This window comes from Callorhinus ursinus, unplaced genomic scaffold (genome assembly GCF_003265705.2).
Source record: "Callorhinus ursinus isolate GAN/ISIS: 27379988/994484 unplaced genomic scaffold, GSC_fseal_2.0 scaffold2, whole genome shotgun sequence".
NCBI classification, from domain to species: Eukaryota; Metazoa; Chordata; class Mammalia; order Carnivora; family Otariidae; genus Callorhinus; species Callorhinus ursinus.
Window position 1 is genome coordinate 7678193 of NW_027397064.1, and position 9908 is coordinate 7688100.

The window sequence follows — 9908 nt, forward strand, 5'->3', positions numbered from 1 at the left end:
TAAGACTCCTCACTCCATCGACTGAGCTGTGTCTTCTCTTTGATTTCAAAGACAAGATAGGTCTATGAGCCGTGCTGGATATTTTTCATGAGGTCCCAGGCTCTTAATGGATCTCTTTAAGTACCAACACCACTGAGAGAGAAACAAGTGGGGGATGTGGCCTCAAGATGGGCAAATTCTCATTTTAAGTGGCATGGACTGTGATCCGTCTGACACTCTACCTTTTAGCTTATTCCTTGCCTGCGTACCAGTCAGATCCCAGTCTTATCTGTGCCCCGCCTCCAACTCTCCTACCCCTGCATTGCAACTATCTGGAATTAACCCACCCTTTCCAGTGCTGCCTCCAATTTCTGACCTTTACAGTCTGGTCATGGGTTGTTGCCGCTCCTCAATATGTCTTCTTCTTAACTGCTCCCAAGGAAATGCCCACCTCACCCTAAAGAAGCAAGAAGGAGAAACCAGGAATCTTTTTATGGTTTCCTTCAGTTCAGAATTGTAGAGCACCCCTGAGCCCACTAAGCCATGGAGTCCATGGCCATCTGGAATGCTGAGTATGTGTAGAAAGTGAGAAGGGGAATAGGGTTCCATATGCCTCCACTCCTAAAAATTCCCAGAGAAAAATATTTTTTGTAAATGCTGAAAATATGATACGACTGTTCATGGAATCCATGGTTCTGTTTATTCTAAAACTATAAAAATCATAATTTTTCATGATGATAGAAATAAAAACCCTAACTTGTACAGTGAATAGTTTTAGAACAATTGGATATCCACATGCAAAAAAATTAAAAAGAAAAAAAAAAGGAACTCAACCTCATAATCTCATATCACATACAAAAATTAATTTAAAATGGATCATACATTAAATTGTAACAGGTAACCTGGTAAAGCTTCCAGAAGAAACATGGGAGAAAATATTTGAGTCTGTGGTCAGCAGGATGACTTTCCATAGATGTCCATTCCCTAACCCTAGAACCTGGAATATGTTAAGTTATATGGCGGAGGGACTTTGCAGATGTAATTAAGGTTACAGACTTTAAAATAGGGAGCATATCCAAGTAGGCCTAATCTAATCACAAGATCCTTTAAACACAAAGAACTTTCTCCAGCTGAAGCAGAAGGGAAAATTAGAGATTCTAACTATGAGAAGGATTCCACGTGCTTTTACTGGTTCTGAGAGTTAGGCTCTCATGTGCGAGTATCAGAGAAAGGCCTCTAGGAGCTAAGGGCAGCCCTGGCTGATACCAGCAAGGAAATGGGGACCCTGGTCCTATAACCTTATGGAACTAGATTCTACCAACAACCTCAATGAACTTGGATTCTTCTAAGGAAATGGATTCTTTCTGAGCCTCTCAGCATGAGCCCAGCAAACCAACATCTTGGTTTTGGCCTTGTGAAACCCAGAACAGAGAAACCAGCCAAGGAACCCACACTTCTGACCTCTAGAACTGTGAGAAAAGAAATTCATGTTGTCCTGGGATGCCTGGATGGCTCATTCAGTTAAACGTCTGCCTTCGGCTCAGGTCATGATCCCAGGGTCCTCGGTCCCACATCAGGCTCCTTGCTCAGCAGAGAGTGTGCTTCTCCCTCTGCCTGCTGCAAAAAAAAAAAAAAAAAAAGTATATATATACATATATATATATACATATTTTTTTAAAGAAATTCATGTTGTCTTATGCCACTCAATTTGTAGTAATTTGTTACAGCAGTAAGATTTTAGGTAGGACATAAAAAACATGAACCGGGGACACCTGTGTGGCTCAGTTGGCTAAGTGTCTGCCTTTGGCTCAGGTCGTGATCTCAGGGTCCTGGGATCAAGCTTGCATGGGGGGTCCCTGCTCAGGGATGGTGTCTGCTTCCCCGTCTTCCTTTGCCCATCTCCCCCACTCATCCTCTCTCTCTCTCTCTCTCTCTCTCTCTCAAATAAATAAATAAAATCTTTAAAAAAAAAACATGAATCATAAGAGGAAAAAATGTATATATTGAACTTCATCACAGTGAAAACCTTCTGTTCTTTGAAAGATACTTTTAGGAAAATAACAACAAACAACCAAGCCAAGACCAGAAGAAAATTTACAAAACATGTATCCGATGAAGGACCTGAACCCAGAATATACAAAGAAATCTTACAACTCAGTAATTAAAAAGACAAAACACTCAATTTCTTTTCAGTCAGGAGGACAGAAGATTTGAACAGATGCTTTATCAAAGAAGATAGATAAATGGCAAATTAAGCACGTGAAAAGATGATCAACATCACTGGCCATCAGGGAAATGCAAATTAAAGCCCCAGCAAGATAGCATTACATACGTGTCAGCATGGCTAAAATTTAAAAGACTGACAATACCAAGAGTAAGTAAGGATGCAGAACAAATAGAAATCACATGCATGACTGATGGGAACACAAAATGGTACAGCCATGTTGGAAAACAGCTTGGTAGTTTTTATAAAATTAAACATGTGCTTATCATTTGATCTAACAATACCCCCCGTTGGTATTGAAATGAAAACACAGGCCCACATAAAGACCTGTATGTACATGGACGTTCATAGCAACGTTATTTGTAATGGCCAAAAACTAAATTTAGGAAATATCCTAAATGTCCATCAACCAGTGAATTGGTAAAAAATTGTGGTACATTCATGCAATGGGATACTACTCAGCAATAAAGAATAACAAAGTATTTACACACAACAACAACATGAATACCAAAAGCATTCTACTAACTGAAGAAAGCCAGACTCAAAAGACTGGTGCATTAGTTTTCCAGGGTTGCCATAACAAAATATCACAGACTGGGTGGCCTAGACAAGAGAAATTTGTTTATTTTCTCACAGTTCTGGAGGCTGGAAGTCTAAGATCAGGGTGTCAGCAAGGTTGGTTTCTGGGGGAGAGTTCTCATCCTGGCCTGCTGACAGCCACCTTCTGGGTGTGTCTTTACATGGCCTTTTCTCTCTCTGTGTGTGTGGAGAGAGATTTCTGTTGTCTCTTCTTATAAGGACCCCAGTCTTACTGGGTTAGGGCCCACTCATATGACCTCATTTAACATTAATTATCTTGTCAGAGGCCCTATCTCCAAATATGGTCATATTTTAAGGTACTCAGGGTTAAGATTTCAATATATGAATTTGGGGGGAAAAAACACAATTTAGTCCATAATAGCTGGTAATGGGATAATTTCATTTACAAGATGCCAGTTGTATGATCATCTAGAGAAGGAAAAGTGAGAGGAACAAAACACAAATTGATAGTTGCCCTGGGGTGGGAGGGAGTTGACTGCCGGAAGGAACTTCCTGGGGTGCAGAAACTGTTCTCTGTTTGGATTGTACTGGTGTCACCAGATTCTCTACAGTCGTCAAGACTCACTGAATCTACATCTAAAAGGGGTGAATTTTACTGTATGTAAATTATGCCTCAATAAACCTGACTTCAAAAGAACTACACCCAAAGTCAGACCCCCCCCCTTTGGTCCCACTTGGTCCACATGCGTCCCCTAAATTTGATCATTCTTGTTACTTACACTTTTGACAGCAACAGATGTATTTTCTAGACTTTTTCTGCCGAGACCTCTGCAGTGGAAGACCCATTTAAAGGCACAATGCCCAGAAGAAGGCTCTGTGCCTTTATGATCCCTACAACTTAGGATAATGATTTAGAATGAATTGCCTCACCCCGGCTAACAGTTCATCTCCAGATTAGGTGAGGATTAAAAATGATAATAATAATAATAAGATATTTAAAAAGAAAAGAGCACAGCCTGTCCCATATTAGATCTTCAGCTTCCCTGTATTTTACCAGAAAACAATGGTTGAATTCTCTAAAGTAAGGACATGCAGGCTGCCGTCAGAAGTGCTGACAACAGAGACCACAGAAAACAAATCAACACTCATCCCAGACCTCTCTGGCAGCAGTTACCCTTGGTGTGGAGATGAGAACTACTCAGTAAGGCTGGGAACAGCATCTGCCCTAGGGCATTCCTGCTGCAGTTTACCATTCCAGGTCTCCCACACAGCTCAGTGAAATTCAGAAAACTCCCTAGATTTAAGGCTCTTCAATCCTGATGTTCTACCTAGATATCAAAGCAATGGTAAGTCACAACCTACTGTATTATGTGTACTGGGCCAACGGCCAGGGGCGGAGTAAGTGCAAGAAAGAGATGCTGAGCCAGTCTGCTAATCATAATGAGGCTTTCAAAGACTTTTCCAGAGAACTCTTTCACTTTTTATCTTTTATGCTACCATATTTTACGGAGTCTAGAACACTACAGATGGTAAGGAAGGGGGGAAAAGTTGCAAATTAAACTATGCCACAATTATTTTTTATTTCTTCGGAATTGCACCGTGTACTTATTCAATGAGCTTTTAAACTTACTTAGACAGATTTTTTACCCCATATCACCTATGAGCCAACAAAAATATAGATGCAAAGAAAATTATTTGGTTAAGGTGTTTCTTAAATCTATTCAGTCCAATTTTCTTGAACCACACTTCAAATCAAAGTCATCAAATTCTGTGTTTTGCCAGACTGTCTTTCTAGGCCAACGTTAGCAAACGTTTTCTACAAAGGGTCAGATGGTAACTAATTTGGGCTGTGGGGTCCATGCGCCTACTTGACACTGCTGTGACAAGAAACAGCCATCAGTGGTACTTAAATCAATGGGCATGGTCCAAAAAATCTTCATGGGCACAGGAATTTGAATGTCATATACAGGCTATGCAATAGCAGAGGGTGGGCCAGATTTGGTCTGTGGACCATAGTTTGCCAACCCCTGTTCTGTACCATCAGGAGCATTGGTAATGCAGTCTATCTTTTTGAATCATACACTGTAATCTCCAGGATTGTCCTGAAACAATCCATTTTGCAAATTTGGATGCTGGGAAACATTGGTCAGGGTAGACTGGGTTATGACGCAGTAAAATCTCAGTGGCTCGGAGACTGCTGGGAAGATGGCGGAGTAGGAGGACCCTGGGCTCACCTCGTGCAGTGTGGCCACCTAGAGAACACCCACACTGGCATAAATAACTCAGAAAGCGACCTGAAGACTGGCAGAACACTCTCTGCTGCTGGAGGTAGACAAGAGGCCACAGCAAAGTGTATCCACCCACTCTGAAACGCTCTTGACAAGATCCCTTCAGTGCCATGCCACAAGCCTGACAGTGTGCAAGCAGCCAAGACAAGGGCCAACACCACACCAAAGTGAGTCCTGCTCCACGGAGAGGGGAGGGTAACCACACACCAGTCTGACTGGTGTGACCTCAGCAGTGGGCTGGGGGCAGGCAGCTGGTCTGACTGCAGGCCCCACCCGCCAACAAAAGCTTCTCAGGGGACAACACAGGGAAAGTGTCCTTCAGTTTGTTGCTACTTCGTCTCTGGCAAACACCTGGTCTTACTCAAGTCCAAGGCAGCCCCAGATCAGCCCACTAACACCACAGACACCAGACTTTGCCCACAACAGGCAGAGAGCCATAGCAGGCTGGACTGAAGGCAAACACAGCTCCACCACAACGGTAGGACACCCCTGTAGCAACACACGTAGGAGACACCCCTGAAGCACAATTTTCTGGTGAAAAGAAGACATTGCACTGTGGGGCACTACAGGACCTCTTCTTCATAAAGCCACTACTTTCAAGTGTGGGAGACATAGCTGACTTTCCGAACACATAGAAACCAACACAGCAATAGACAAAATGAAGAGACAGAGGAATATGTCCCAAATGAAAGAGTGGGACAAAATCATAGCAAGAGACCTAAACAAAATGAAGATAAGTATTATGTCTGATAGTGAATTTAAAGTAATGCTCATAAAGATACTCGCTAGAATTGAGAAAGGAGAATAGGACTTCCATGAGACCCTCCACAAAGAGATAGGAGACCTAAAAAAGAACCAATTAGAGATAATGAACTCACTAAATGAAATTAAAAATAGACCACCTGGAATAAATAACAAACAAGAGGAAATAGAAGAACAGATAAGCAACCTGGAGGACAGAGTAATGGAAAGTAATCAAGCTGAGCAGGTGAGAGGGAAAAAAAATACACAGAACGAGAATAGACCCAGAAAACTCAGCGACGCTATCAAGCATAACAGTTGCATGATAGGGATTCTAGAAGGAAAAGAGAGAGCAAAGGGGGCAGAACATTTATTTGGAGAAATATAGCTGAAAACTTCCTGAATCTGGAGAAGGAAACAAATCCAGATCCAGGATGCACAGAGAGCCCCCAACAAAACCAACCCAAAGAGTTTTCCACCAAGACACAAAATAAATAAGATGGCCAAAAGTAGTGATAAAGAGAGAATTTTAACTTAAGAGAAAGGAGAGCAGTTACATATAAGAGAAACCCCGTAAAGCTATCAGGGGATTTTTCAGCAGAAACTTTGCAGGCCAGAAAGGAGTGGCATGATGTATTCAAAGTGCTAAAAGGAAAAAATCTGCAGCCAAGAATAGTCTATCCAGCAAGGCTTTCATTCAGAATAGAAGGAGAGAGAGAGTTTTCCAGAAAAGCAAAAGTTAAAGGAATTCATGAACAGGAGCAAAACCAGGCATGCCCCCATCACAAACAATGCCATCAGCCTGTGGGTCCAAAATCCATAATCCTGCCACCCTCCTGCAGTGTCAGCATGCACTGCCTGCCACTTGCTCAATGCCAAGTCAACATGCTTTCACCTCAGATCAACAAGGGCTCAAACTGACACTCTTCCCCTCAAATTCCAGCCCTGTGCTCAGGTTTGTGCACAGAAGTGGGCATAATTATAAGAGCAGCATGAAGCAATCCAAATAGTGACACTAATTCTGTGGAATACATAATGGGTAAAAGGAGTGTGCTAGGCTGAGAACATTAACAAGCACATCAAAGAACAATACCTATAGCATGATTCTAGTTACTTAAAGAAACAAACTCTGGGAAAAATAAAACAAGATGAAATCAGAGAGGGAGACAAACCATAAGAGACTCTTAATCATAGGAAACAAACTGAGGGTTGCTGGAGAGGAAACAAACTGGGGTGGGGTACGGGGTAACTGGGTGATGGACATTAAGGAGGGCATGTGATGTAATGAGCACTGGGTGTTATATAAGACTGATGAATCACTGAACTCTACCTCTGAAACTAATAATACACCATATGTTAATTAATTGAATTTATTTTTTTTTTCATTTTATTATGTTATGTTAGTCACCATACAGTACATCATTGGTTTTTGATGTGGTGATCCACAATCCATTGTTTTCGTATAACACCCAGTGCTCCATGCAGTACGTGCCCTCCTAATACCCATCACCAGGCTAGCCCATCCCCCCACCCCTCTCCCCTCTAAAACCCTTTTTGTTTCCCAGAGTCCATAGTCTCTCATGGTTCATCTCCCCCTCCGATTCCCCCCCTTCATTCTTCCCTTCCTTCTTCTAATGTCCTCCACGCTATTCCTTATGTTCTACAAATAAGTGAAACCATATGATAATTGACTCTCTCTGCTTGACTTATTTCACTTAGCATGATCTCCTCCAGTCCCATCCATGTTGGTGTAAAAGTTGGGTATTCATCCTTTCTGATGGCTGAGTCATATTCCATTGTATATATGGACCACATCTTCTTTATCCATTCGTCTGTTGAAGGGCATCTCGGCTCCTTCCACAGTTTGGCTATTGTGGACGTTGCTGCTATGAACACTGGGGTGCATATGGCCCTTCTTTTCACTACAGCTGTGTCTTTGGGGTAAAGACCCAGGAGTGCAATTGCTGGGTCATAGGGTAGCTCTATTTTTAGTTTTTTGAGGCACCTCCACACTGTTTTCCAAAGTGGCTGTACCAACTTGTATTCCCACCAACAGCGTAAGAGGGTTCTCCTTTCTCCACAACCTCTCCAACAGTTGTTGTTTCTTGCCTTGTCAATTTCTGCCATTCTAACTGGTGTAAGGTGGTATCTCAGTGTGGTTTTGATTTGAATTTCCCTGATGGCTAATGATGATGAACATTTTCTCATGTGTCTGTTAGCCATTTGCAGGTCTTCTTCAGAGAAGTGTCTTTTCATGTCTTTTGCCCATTTTTTGACTTGATTATTTGTTTTTTGGGTGTTGAGTTTGAGAAGTTCCTTATAGAGCTTGGATATCAGCCCTTTATCTGTAGTGCCATTTGCAAATATCTTCTCCCGTTCTGTGGGTTGCCTAAATTAAAAAAAAAAAAAGAAACCCCCCAAAATAAAATGAATAAAATAAAATCTCAGTGGCTCAAAACAACAAAGGTTTATTTATCACTCATGTAAGGTACCCTAAAGGTCAGGGCTACTTTCCAGGGCTGCTGTCCCCCATGCAATGACTCAGCTTTACCCCATATAAACACATGTCCCCTCAATATTGTCAAGGGACAAGAATGTGGAAAATCACATCTAGCTCTTGAGAGGTTTTCCTCCGGGAGCGGCATGTTTTGCTTTTCACTGGCAAAGCCAGTCACATGGCATGGTGGTTTTTAAATATATCTATAAACTCATTGACATTGTCACCTCCAAAAGGTGGAGTCTAACTCCCCTTCCTTTGCAAGTGACTAGACTAGGTGCCTCAGTGCTAACACAGGGAATGTTGCAGGGGTTGTGCTGTGTGACTTTCAAAGCTAGGTGTCTTACTCTGTCCAGGCTGCTGGAACAAGACAGCACAGGCTGGGAGGCTGCTGAACAACAGAAATTTACTGCTCACAAATCTGGAGGCTGGGATCTGAAATCAGGGTGCCAGCCTGGTTGGGGGAGGGCCCTTTTCTTGCTGTGCCTTCATATGGCAGAAGTGGCAAGGGAGCTCCCTGAGGTCTCTTTTATAAGGGCTAATCCCATTCATGAGGGCTCCACCCTCATGACCTAAGCACCTGCCAAGGCCCCACCTCCAAATACCACACACTGGGGGTTAGGATTCAACACAGGAATTTTGAGGAGACACAAACATTCAGCCAATAGTATTTCAGCAATATTTCTGAATTTTAAAAAACATTAATGCAACATAAACTATAGGTATAATGAAATTTAAGTGTAGAGTTTGATAACATCAAGTATATTCACATTACTGTAAAGCAGATCTCCAGAACTTTTTAATCTGAAAAAAAGTTCATTTCAAACTTCATGCCCATCAAACAACTCCCATTTCCCCCCTCTTCCCAGCCCCAGCTCCGCCCCACTAATCACCACTGTACTCTCTCTTTCTATGAATTTGACTGCTTTAGATACATCACATAAGTAGAATCAAACAGCATTTATCTTTTTGTAATTGGCTTATTTCACTTAGCACAATGTCCTCAAGGTTCATTCGTGTTGCAGTGTGTGATGGGATTTCCTTCTTTTGAAGGCTGAATGATATTCCAACATATGCATAGATGACATTTTGTTTATCAATTCATCCATCAATGGGCAACTGGATTGTTCCAACCTCTGGGCTATTGTGAATAGTGCTATGTCCATGGCTGTGCAAACATCTCCTCTAGACTCTGCTTTTAAAAGTGTGGGATCCAGTGGAATTGCTGGGTCAATCCAGTGCCTCCATTTTTAATTTTCTGAGGAAACTTCAATCTGTTTTCTGTTGTGGTTGCACCATTTAACAATCACCAACAGTGCCCAAGGGTTCCGATGTCTCTACACCTTTGCAAACATTTGTTATTTTCTGTGTTTTTTGATAGTAGCCATCCAAATGGGTGTGAGGTGTGATTTCATTGTGGTTTGGATTAGCATTTTGTTTGATCATTCTTAAATAATAAAAAATTCTTTGGTCTTTTTGAGGTCCAAAGAACAATCTCATTTTAGCAAATGTGATAGGCAGAATAACATCCACTATTCCCACAAAGATGCCTTAATCCCTGGAACTTGTGGATGTGTTTTGCTACATTTCAAGGGGGAATTAAGGTTTCTAGTCATCTTCCCCCAAGCCCCCAGGTGGC